Below are 12,771 nucleotides of genomic sequence, written 5' to 3'. Positions count from 1 at the left end.
ATTTAAGATTATGGTTCATCAGTTTTCAATGTTAGAGTTGTACATCCATCAATACAGTATAATTTTAGGACATTTCAACATCCCATAAAGAAACTACAGATACGCCCTCCCCTGCTCCTGTGTCTGGATTTGCCACCTCTGGAATGCGGTCGTCTGTGAGTGGCTTCCTGGATGAAGCATGCTCTTCCTGAGGTTCATCCATGTGGCAGAACTTGGATTGTCTTTGTTAAAAAATGTTCCACTGTATGGATAGACGGCATCTTGTTTATCCCTTCCATTGAGGGACAATCATCAGGTCCTTGGCCGTTTTTAGCTTTGAAGGGGAGATAAATGCTGTGAACATTATGTAGATACTTGGGTTTGGAAGCTACTTTATTTCTTATTGTTTATAGGTTGAAAGTAGTTCTTTAGTTCATGTAACTTATTCTCAATTATTAGAACAAGAAGTTAATTTTTTGCTCCTCTGAGGAGGGAAGAAGCAGCTGATGGGTGACTTGTGCTCGTAGGCTCTGGTTCCTGAATTCCACCCAGTTCCTCAGAGAACCTTGTCTTGGGGCCCTTTGTGGGATTTGTTCTGAATGGCTTCCTTTAATCTTTTTTGACAATTCATATTACACATATAGAGCACAACTTTTCATACCTCTGGTTGTATTCAAAGTATATTCACACTAATTCGTGTCTTCATACATGTACTTTGGATAATGATGACCACCACATTCCATCACCTTGTCTAACCCCCTGCCCCCTCCCTTCCCCTCCCACCCCTCTGCCCTATCTAGAGTTCATCTAATCCTCCCATGCTCCCCCTCCCTACCCCACTATGAATCAACCTCCTTGTATCAGAGAAAACAATCTGCATTTGTTTTTTTGGAGTTGGCTAACTTCACTTAGCATTATCTCCTCTAACTCCATCCATTTACCTGCAAATGCAATGATTTTATTCCCTTTTATTGCTGAGTAATATTCCATTGTGTATATATACCACATTTTTTTTTTTTTTACCCATTCATCTACTGAAGGGCACCTAGGTTGTTTCTACAATTTAGCTATTGTGAATTATGCTGCTATAAACCTTGATGTAGCTGTGTCCCTGTGGTATGCTGTTTTTAAGTCCTTTGGATGTAGATAGAGGAGTGGGATAGCTGGGTCAAATGGTCAAATGGGTCAAATGATCTCCATCATGTGGGATTAGGCCTCAACTTCCTTAATAAGACTCCTATAGCACAAGAATTAAAATCAAGAATCAATAAATCAATAAAATCAAGAATCAATAAAAAGTTTCTTAGCAAAAAAAAAAGAGAAAGAAACAATCTGTGAGGTGAATAGAGAGCCTACATCCTGGGAGCAAATCTTTACCCTTCACACCAGATAGAGCACTAAACTCTAGGGTATATAAAGAACTCAAAAAGCTAAGCACCAAAAAAACAAATAACCCAATCAATAAATGGGCCAAGGACCTGAACAGACACTTCTCAGAAGATGATATACAATCAATAAATATATGAAAAATGTTCATCATCTCTAGCAATTAGAGAAATGCAAATCAAAACTAAGATATCGTCTCACTCCAGTCAGAATGGCAGCTATTAAGAATACAAACAACAATAAGTGTTGGTGAGGATGTGGGGGAAAAGGCACACTCACACATTGCTGGTGGGACTGCAAATTGGTGCAGCCAATCTGGAAAGCAGTATGGAGACTCCTTGGAAAGCTGGGAATGGAACCACCTTTTGACCCAGTTATTTCTTTAATCTTTCGAAATCTATAGAAGCACCTCAGGATGGCCAAGAAGAGTGGAAATTGAAGGCTGCAGTCTCCAGGGACCATTCTTACTGGCACTTCACCCTCTAGACTAAAGCCAGAAGCTAAGACCCCTTTCCGTCCCAGGGTAGCAGGGGAGGACGCAGTGTTTTACTGGCAAAGGCTGCCTTTCTGTGGAAGTGATCTGAAGGGAGACTTGGAAGGAAAGAGGGGGCTTAGTTTATCCCTCCATTTCCCTCTCTAGAGGTGACCATGACAAGATACATAGTTACATAAAATCAATCTTAAAATGAATGATTGAAGACTGTTTTATTAAGGATTCAAGCTATCCTATCAATATTGAATTTTGGCCATGTGAGGGTTCACATAACTGTAGGAAGCAGTTTTCAACATTTCCATTCAGTAAAGACAATTCATATTTCCCTGTGTGCGTAATCCCTTACTTTCCTAAAGCACAAATGTTGTGTTCATGACTTTATTTAATAACATAGGTCAGCAGCTTGAACAGACCCACCACATTTATTTTAAAAGCTGCATAACTTTTCATAGACTGAATGTACCAGAATATATTTAACTGACTTACTAATTCCGGACTCTCTAGTCTTTACTATCACAAATGAAACTGTAAAGAACTGGAAGAGCCTAACAGTCTCTGGGACAGAGCCTTTACATCCATGTAACTGTGAACTCTTTAAGGGACAAGTCTCCTCCCCCTTTTTCTACTATAATAATTTATTGAATGTAAAGAACTCACCTAAAAACAATGGCATAAAGAGCATTTTCCCATGAAAAGACCTACATGGAATAAATATCTTACATTTCTCAAATCATGTTTACAGTAGACAGCAGCTGACTTGGGAGTGGACTGACTGCTATTTGGGGGTCCTTTCATTATGACTATGATGTACATGGTCAATGTCCACATTAACAAGATGAAGTGGTCCTGTCGAAGCTTCCTATTTTGAAGCCTGATTGTGTGAAGGAATAGCTGGACATCATCAGGACAACGGGACAGCAGAGTCACAATTCATCAGTCTCCATGAAGTCAGAGAACATGCTGTCAGGTTGATGAATGCTCCGAATGGGAATGGAAGATTGAGAAAGGAAGAAAGCCCAAGTCCCCAGCATACTTTAAAAGTGTTTAATTACTGTTCACGAACACCCATCATATATATGCCCAGAGCCGGTTCCCTTGGCACCCCTGGGTCGGGACCACCGAGCCTGTGGACCGTGTTCATCTTATTCCCAGCTCTCTTATGAGGTCTCTTCTAAGCAGAGGTCCAAGGAACCCCTGAGTAACCTAGTGGGTTTGAAAGTGCCAGGTGACACCAATGTCCTGTTCTTTCCCTGCTGACTCTTGCATCTGTGAATATAAGCTGACCTGGCAGGCTAGAGACCCACGAGTCTTCCAAACTTGTACGAAACTCTGAAAATCTGATTTCGGAAGGCTTGATCTATGCACCTGGGAGAGAAATTAATCCTGGCTGTCATTTCGCCGCAAATTGTGTAACCCTAACACAGTCATGTCCTGTCTTGATTCTGTTCCCTTCTGTAAAGGACCATGAGAGTGCTGACTCTGCAGGGCTGCTTCTCCCCACCCCCAAACTGTGACTTCAATCAAGAAATCGTACTTAATTTTTTTCTAATTAAAAATTTTAAGTTGGACACATTTGAAAAATGTCTATAAACATGTAAATTATGAAGCGTATTAACAAAAGAGCTGTGCTGAAGAATCGACCATTCCTATGGCTACCTGTCCTCAACCACCTGTATGGACTTCCAACCTGTGAAATAGGTAGAACTCTAGTGGAAGAGTTTGAAAACTTAGTTTTCTTGTTAAGTCACATCATTGTTTTGGGAGGAAAAAGCCCAAACATTTGCTAAATATCTGCCATATGCTTTGAAACTAACTTTGCAATGTTTACTAACTTCTGGAAATGAACTGCTCAGCAGGCAGATTTATTCAGTCTTAAAATAGATGGGCATCTGAGGGGGAGAAATGACTGGTTTTAAGAATCTTTCTGTTTTATTACGGATTCAAAGCTTTCCTATCAGTGTTAACTGTTGGCCGTGTGAGGGTTCACGTAACTGCATGAAGCAGTGTTCAACCTTTCCATTTAGTACAGATAATTCATATTTCCCCGGAAAGAGTCCTGGCTGCTGTTAATACTGTTCCTTATTTTATGTTTTAGTAAGTGCTCTGCTTTCCTATCCCTTTTCAAGCAAATATCAAGGAACTTACAATGAATAGAATTTAAAAGCATATCCCTTAGACCTCTGCCAGCCCCAAGAGGAAATCATAAACACTGGTTTTGTTATTTCCCTTCTTCATCCTGAGGAGAAAGTCTTCAGAACCTAAGCAATGGGTTCAACCTCTGAGAAGACAAATAGACAACTTGGGCTTCATCAAAATTAAGAACTTTCGCTTCGCGAATGACCATTATAAAAAGATGAGCTGTAGATCAGGAGAAAACCTTTTCAAGCCACACACCTGGCAAAATTTAATATTCATGATAGATTATGAACACACCTATAATCCCAGTGACTCGGGAGACTGAGGCAGGAGAATGGCAAGTTCAAGTCTAGCCTCAGTGACTTATTGAGATCCTGTCTCAAAATGAAAAATAGAAAGGGCTGGGGATGTGGGCCAATGGTAAACATTCTCTATGTGGGTTCAATCCTTGGTACCAACAAACAAGGCGACTGTACAAACCCCGAACAATTCAATTAGGAAGCAGGATAAAGACTGGAAAGTTGTTCACAGAAGAAGATACACAGATGGCTGTTAAGCATGAAGGGCACTCAACATCATTAGCTGTTAGAAAAATGCAAATTAAAGCCACAATGAGGTACCACCACACACCTATGAGAACGACTAAATCAAACAGTGGTGAGGACCTCATGGGTGGACGAGGATGCACAGAAACTGGATCAGGCCTACGAGGCCAGCAGGAAGGTAATACAGCCCCTTGGGAGTACAACTTGGCAGTTGCTAAAAAAAAAATAGACTTGCAACTGCTATTAATCCTGGAGAAATGAAAACTTACGATCTCACAAAAAAATTATACATACACATTTATAGTGTTTTATTTGTAATAGCCCCAGAATAGAAACAACCCAGATATCCTTCAGTGAGTGGATCAACTGGGTACATCCATTCAGTGGAATAGTACTCAGCAATGAAAGGAACAAGTGGGTGCATTCAACAGCCTGCTTGCCTCTCTGGACAATTGTGCTGAGTGCAAGAGGCCAGTCCCTAAAGGCCACAAACCACATACGTTCATGTATATAATATTTTAAAATGACATTAAAGAAATGGAAAACAGATGGTTGGTTGCCAGAGGTCAGGAAAAGGGGGTGAGAAGGGCGAGAAAGGCTGTGGCTCTCGGGGCAGCGTGGGCTTCTTGTGGTGGTGGGTGGCTGGGTGGCTTCTGTATTGTGACCATGTTGTTGTCAATGTCTAGCTTGTGATATCATCTTGTAGTTTTTAAAATGCTACAATTTGGCTAAAGGGCACAGCGTATCCTTTTGATCATCACAATGCATGTGAATCCATCACTCCTTGAAGAGTCCAGCGGAGAGGCGTGACGCTGACCTACTACTTGGGACCATTTGCTTAACCGCTCCTCGCCAGCCTCCTGCCTCCCCTGCTCCTCAGCCCTCTCTGGCCTCCCCCTGCAGGTGACTGGGGGCCTCCTCCCAGCCTTGCAGGGGTGGGGCCTAGGCTCCACTTGGCACGTGGGAGCTGGCATGTGGCCGAGGTGGATGGCAGTGTTTCCCGTGGCATCTGTAACAGTAGACCAGGTATTTCCCAAACCTTCTGCTTGGCAGGCAGCTTCCTTCCAGGTTGTCGGGGTTTTTTTCTTTTCCTTCTGCTCCTGTTGAAAACTCCGGATTGCTGGCTTCTCTGGCATCGGGTCCGGGATACTTGAGGCAAGAAGGAAATGCAGACAACCCGTCCCTGGGTTTTTCTCCTGATCCTGGAATCCTCAGCCAATCTTCCTTCATCTCGCCTGTGTTTTCCTTCTTAAAGGAAGAGAGACTTTTCTTCAGCCTTCTTAGAGGAATAGGGAAAGGTAAGTATATTCCGTCTTCCTGGGTATTGGGCTGCTTTTAATTTATTTCGTTTATTTTAAATTTCACTATTTTCTTTGGTGCTGGTGATTGGACCCAGGGCTTCACACCTGCTAGGCAAGCATGCTACCACTGAGCTACATTTCCAGCCCTAATTAACTGTGTTTCTACCCACTAGCAATGAACAACCCCAAATGAAATTTATATTAATAACATCTCAACAGATGAAGCAAAAGCATTTGAAAGACCCAACTTCGCAACCCTGTAAGATATCTGAAAATAATGCAGGCAATCCTCATCGGTGGACGTGCAGCCAGCCGTTCACCAAGCCTGTCCAGTTCTGCCTCTGTTAATAAGTTCACTTTGTCTTTCCTCATCGTGTGTGTGGGATGTGTGTGTGTGATGAGCGCATGCTCTTTTAACTCTTCTTTAATGAACTAACATCTTACTGTCTCCCTCATTAATTGATGAGTTAAATACAATATTCATTTATTTTATATTTGTACGAGAGTAAAGATTTGATCTTAAAAATAAAAAGTGTTCATCGGCAGTTTTGGAGGTCTTCCACACAGATGCCCGTGGTCCAGCTGGAGCTCGGCTGTCTGTCCGGGAAGAGCACATCTCTTCTGGTGGAACTGGACATACCTTTCCAGGTCTCCAGAGGGAATCTCGGCAGCAAGAGAACTTGAACTTCACAGATTCTGCTTCTCAGTTTTGGCCCCAGCGTCTCTGCAGATCCTGGTGTTTTTAAGTCTGGTTCCCAGAGGCTGGAAAGCAACTCCCCTGGGGAAGCATCGAGGGGATTTGGCTTCCTGTTGCGTGACAGATGACAGAGGATCTGTCTTTTTTCTATGTGCCTGTTTTTAGCTGAAATCATTGAAGAATGAATGCCCATTAGGAAGAACAGCCCTTTAAAATCCTGTGCACGGCCACCTTGTGACTCTTGTGCTTCTTCTACAACTTGTTCTTGACCTACAGCCGGAGTTGCAGAGACAAGACTTCTATCCCCTGCCGCTGCAGGATTGTGGTGACACGTTGGGTTGTTGCACCCCTCACATTCGTGGAGCTCTGTTCTGTCGAGTTTACAGATAAATAAATGTTCATGTAAATCGAATAGTCCCAGAATTCCCTCAAAATAAGGAAATTCAATTTCTAGAGCCAATTTAGAAACATCTTAGGATCCAAGCTCACATAATTAAGAATAGTCCTTGAAAAAAGAGGCTAGTTTCATAATTTTAACTTAAAAGCCATGCCACTTCTCTTATTTATCAGTGTATAACATATTTTATATGCATATATTTTGTTGGTTTGTCTTTCCTAAATTTATATAAGCTAATTCAACAAATAAGCTATTACTTGATGTTACATAACATTTAAGATTATTAGATCTGGAAATCTGTGTCCACCTAAATTCAATCAGCATGCTGACAAAATTTTTCTTCCAACAGTAATGATACTTTGGTAGTGTCACCGCTGTTTCCCGGTGACGAGTCCTTGCTTCCAGGTTGCTGAAGTATAACACCAGAGAAGCAGGCCCAGGCAAGTGTAGAGTGGAAAGAAGAAGCTTTATTAAAGACAGCAGAAAAGACTCCTCCCCGGAGGAAGAAGGGGACCCAAGAGGTGGAATCCGTGGAAGGGGGAGGTCTTCCTTTTTTTACAGCTAAGGTCTACTTTCAGATTTCCCACATTCCTGTCGCAGGCATTCCTGTCCTTTGTTTTGTTATCTTTCAGTGATGGAATGTAGGTGGGAAGATCCAAAAGGTGAGGACAGGTGGGCTGGAGGAGTAATCTGAGCAGGAAGGGCCTGGGGCGGCTGTTGATTAGCACCTCCCTGTTTGCTGGGAGCTGCTCCATTAACAGTTCCTTAGGATGGGCTCTGGGCCTTGGGGACATGAACATTTCAACTTCCCCAAGTGCTGCTCTGCTTTCCTGGGCTCCAGTCTCTATAATGGCCTCCATTTTATTTATCTTACTCCATGTTAGACCCGATTTACCTAACTACACTAACTACCTATCTGTAAATGTGGCTTCAGTAGCTGGAAGGTCTTTTCCCAGCTCTTTAGGTGAGGTAAAACCTGAAGCTGGTAGTCAATTGAGGTGATTGGTGGCTCATCACCAGGTACCTAGATGACATCTAAATACTGTACAATGACAAAACATTGACTACTAGAGTAGAAAGTAGAAGCTTTATTAAATAAAATTTTGAGTTTGCGGATCGTTGCCTCTTGGCGCTGTCCTGGGGTCCTGTGATGACGGTTCATGTTCCGGCTTTCAGAGGTGTGAGGGGAAGTGAGCGGCTGTAGGTGGCTGTGTGTGGAGCCACCTCGCTGTTCTGCGAAGACGCTCAGTTCTCACGCATCCACGGTGGGCTCTGCCCTGGGAATAGAAGGCATTTTGGTTCAAGTTATAAGACTTAGTGGGTGGGCGGAGCCAAACAGGAATTCATGGTGACAGACACACAGCTGTGCTTGAGCTTTCCTTTTTCAAGGAAAGAACTTTTGTTTCTCCCTCCCCTAAAGCAGGGATTCCCAATTCTTCGGCGTCGTCTTCAGACCACAAAGTGGACGCTCCCTGCTTTCCTTTCAGGCTGCTCTGGAAGTGCATCTTACACAGCTAAGCCCACTTTGGGGTCCGCTGCTCAGAGGACCTGGAGCCACCAAGAAGACGCAGCGGTCTTCTTTGCACATCTGCCTCCCAAGGGACCTTGAACTCTGCTGCCGGTGGAGTGTGCTCAGCTCCTCTGGAAAAACACGAGTTCGGAAGACAACCGTGTCCAGAGCTGAGCGGTCACATCTGTTTTGGAGGATTGCTGCTGGGAAGAGGAAACCAGAGGGCTCGCCTCACACCACGCCTTCCACTTGACTTTCCCTCTCGGGGAGCCTGGCTGGCCAGCATGAGAGGGCACACTCAGAGCCGGGACACCTGTCACAGACACTAGGCGTTTGTCTGCTCCACCTCGGGGACAGCTGGCCAGCTGTCGTCCATGCAGCCATGCATCTGCCCCGTGGAACCGAGTCCATCCAGTTACTAAACGAGTTCGTCCGGCTCTTGCTCTTGCCATATACCGATGCCCTATCCATCTCCTTGGCTTGGGAACAGCTGCCTTGCACGAACCCTGCAAGAGTCAGGACGCCAGCGTCCACTCAGGGAAGCTGCAGAAACCACTCTCACCTGTGATGGCAGCCAGCCAGCGCGGGGCAGAGCTGGGGCTGCGGTTGCTAGCAGGGACTGTGTGTAGGTAAAGGTGGGTCTGAGGAGGCCCAGTGAGAGAGAAAGGAAGAGAGAGAGAAAGACAGAGAGAAAGAAAGCTAATATTTCTGCAACATTTAGTTGTAGGTTGGGGATACGCTCGGGCAGAAGGTTGCCAGGAGATGGAGGTCTAGAGAGGGAAGAGAACATTCGGGAAAGGAGAGGGCGACCAGGCCAAGTCTTACAGCTCTGTCCTCAGAATCTGGGGGACAGAACTCAAGGATCCAATTAGGAGGGGAGGGGGCTTCAAGCAGTAGCCTTACAAATGGCTTAAGGAGAGCAGATCGTATCCTCCCAGGCAGCAGGATGCTCAGGGAGGAGAGAGGAGACCCCCTGGAGCTGGGCATAGAGACTCTGCTGGGGCCAGTGTAGGGGGCTCAGGTGCGGGCCTGGAGAAGCAGGAACCAGCCAGGGAGAGGGCCCAGGAGGACTGGGGGGGAAGGGCAGTAGCTCAGGGAGCAGAGAAGGGAGTAGCAGCCCTGGCCTGATGCCAAGCAGCCTTTCAACCTCCTCATGGTTTGGGTTCTTTTTCTTTCCTGTTTCCTCCCTCCCACCCTCCCTCCCTCTCTCCCTCTGTCCCTTCCTTCCTTCCTTTTGAACCCAGGGGCACTTAACCACTGAGCCACGTCCCCAGTCTGAAGCTCTTTTTCACACCAAGAGTTTTTGGGAATACAGAACAAGCAATGCCATTAATAAAACAACTGGCTTATGAGCAAGCGAATCGTTGGTGCAGAGATATCATTAGACCATGGAAACATGAAGATTTAAACACATATATTAAATTATGTAGAGACATTAGTGAACAAGAGCAAGTCGTGGCAGCTGCAGTCAAACAGGCTTTAGATGCCAGAGACATTAATGAACAAGGGCAAATTGTGGCAGCTGCAGTAAAACAGGCTTTAGATGCCAGGCCAAGAACATGCTACAATTGTGAACAAACAGGACATTTTAAAAGGAATTGCCCCATTGGAGGAGGGTTTAACAAAACTAGGTATCAAAGGAGTAGAATACCGGGTATTTGCCCACGATGCCGTAGAGGGAGACATTGGGCTAATGAATGCCGTTCTCAAACCACCATAGAGGGTACTCCATTATCAAAAAACGAACAAGGACCAGGTGTTTATCCACGATATCGTGGAGAAAGGCATCGGGCTCCATTGCCAAAAAATGGACAGGGGGGCCCAATGCTCCGGGGCCCAAAGCCACAAATATACGGAGCACTGGAGGAACCCAGCAACCCCATCAGGGTAGTGCCCAGGACACATTGTCCATCAGATCCCTCATCAGACAAACCAGAGGGAGCTCAGGGTTGGACATCTGCGCCTCCGCCAGATCAGTACTAACTCCAGAGATGGGAGTTCAAATCATTCCCACAGGGGTGAAAGGACCTCTTCCCAAAGGAACAGTAGGCTTATTATTGGGACGCAGCTCTTCTACTCTAAAAGGACTTATGATAAGTCCTGGGGTAATTGATCCCGATTATGAAGGTGAAATAAAAATTATAGCCAGTTCTCCAAAGGGTATATCAGTAATTTCACCAGGAGATAGAATAGCACAGTTACTAATAATACCCAGCCTACATGATAAATTTTCCAGTCGTGCTGTAGAAAGAGGTTCCAAGGGATTAGGCTCCATAGGTGTAGATTGGGCTATGCTTTCTTTAAATTTAGATTCTCGCCCCATGCTAAAACTAAATATTCAAGGACATGAATTTAATGGGCTACTGGATACAGGTGCAGACCTTAGCATCATCTCTCGTCAAGAATGGCCAAAACATTGGCCATTACAACAAGCCACTCAAACGCTTCAAGGCCTAGGAGTGGTGACTAATCCCCATAGAAGTGCAATGGTATTAGATTGGAAGGATCCTGAAGGATGTGAAGGAACTATACAGCCATATGTATTGGATCATCTTCCCGTAAATTTATGGGGACGAGATGTTCTAGATCAATTAGGTTTGACATTAACAAATAACATCAACCAAAATGCACCCACTATTATGGCTAGACAAGGTTTTAGGAAAGGAAAAAGATTAGAAAAACAAGAACAAGGTATAGCACCAAGCCGAAGGGGCCCCAGCAAACTTCCAGCTGCCAGCAAACTTCCAGCTGCCAGCTGATGATTGGCTCACAGCGGCCCCAGCAACTTCTAGCTGCCAACTGATTGGCTCCTCTGCGGTGATGCTCATTGGGCTATTTCCCCGCCCTTTCAGACCATGGAGCTGCTCATTGGGGGACTTTTTTTGGCTCCGCCCATGCGACCCAGCCAATCGGCCTCAAGAGCAGGAGGAGTGGGGGAGGTAGAGAGGCTTGTGGGAAGCTGGTGGTGGCAGTTGGGCTCTGAGGGTTTTTCCTGAGGAGCTGTTTTGTTTGGCGTGTGTGGTTCTAAAAATAAAGTTCGTTTCTTTTGACAAGTGGCTCCTGGGCTCCAGGAGAGGACAGCCCGGCCTGGGTGGAGAGGAGGGGCCTTTGACACTCCCCAGCCCAGGAAATGCGTCCTGCCCTGCAGTCCTGGCACTCCTTGGATGGCTCTCCTACAAACCAAGTCAAGTAGAAGATGACAGGTCTGCAGGGTTCAGGGGCTTCCCAGGTGGGGTCTCCCATCCTGCATGCAGCCCTGTAGGCCTGTGTAGAGATCTCAGCCCCCACTTGCCATCTTCAGAGATTCTTGAAAGCCTTGATACAGAGGTTCGGCAAGTGGACCGTCCAGCTCAGCCCTCATCTCAGACTGTGATGTTAGGTGTTCAACGAGCGCGCGTTGGATTGAATTGAAGCCAAGCCAGAGGAGATTTTTTTTTTCCAGTCCAAGAATTGAACCCCTGGGCTCTCTACCATGGAGTGACACCTGTAGCCCCTTTATTTCATTTCCTTTTGAGACAGGGTCTTGCTAAGTCACATAGGTTGCCCTTGCACTTGTGATCCTCCCACCTCAGCCTCCAGAGTTGCTGAGTGACAGGCCTGTGCCACTGTGCCTGGCTGGGACTTTCTTTGAAAGACTAAGAGTAGCCTTCAAGTGAAGGAGCCAGGGATATTGCTGTACCTTCATGTTATAACGAAAGAATCCTGCAGCCAGGAGACTGGATTCCAGCCTCAGCCCCATCACTTGTATAACCTAAGTGACAGAGCAAGTCTCTCTTAAGCCTTTTGTGTGTGTGTGTGTGTGCTGCTGAGGATGGAACCCAGGCCCTCACACATGCTAGGCAAGTGCTCTACCACTGAGCTACAACCCAGCCCAGAGCCTTTTTGTCATCTGTAAACTCTCCTGACCCCTGGCACCGCAGTTGGCACACAATAAATGTTAGTTGAATGGAAAAGTAAAAACATATCATTAAATGTTGCAGAACTATTAGCTTTCTTTCTCTCTCTCTTCCTTTCTCTCGGTACTGTAGATTGAACCCAGGGGGACTTAAGCACCGAGCCACATCCCCGGCCCTTTTCATTTTTAATTTTGAGACAGGGTCTCACTAAGTTGCTTAGGGCCTTGCTCACTTGCTGAGGCTGGCTTTGAACTCATTTCTTTCTTTTGATACAGGATCTCACTACATTGCCCAAGCTGTTCTCAAACTCCTCAAGTCACCCTTCTGCTTCAGCCTCCAAGTAGTTGGGACTACAGGCGTGTCCCACGGCTTTTGGCTAATTTCCCTCCCTTCTTTCCTGCTCCCCACCCAGCATCCCTCCCTGTGCTGGG

The sequence above is a fragment of the Marmota monax genome, unplaced genomic scaffold, assembly GCF_021218885.2.
Source record: "Marmota monax isolate L192 unplaced genomic scaffold, Marmota_monax_Labrador192_F-V1.1 WCK01_AAM20220418_F8-fsc00288, whole genome shotgun sequence".
NCBI classification, from domain to species: Eukaryota; Metazoa; Chordata; class Mammalia; order Rodentia; family Sciuridae; genus Marmota; species Marmota monax.
The sequence above is the reverse complement of the archived record's forward strand: the minus strand, read 5'-3'. Positions refer to the sequence as shown.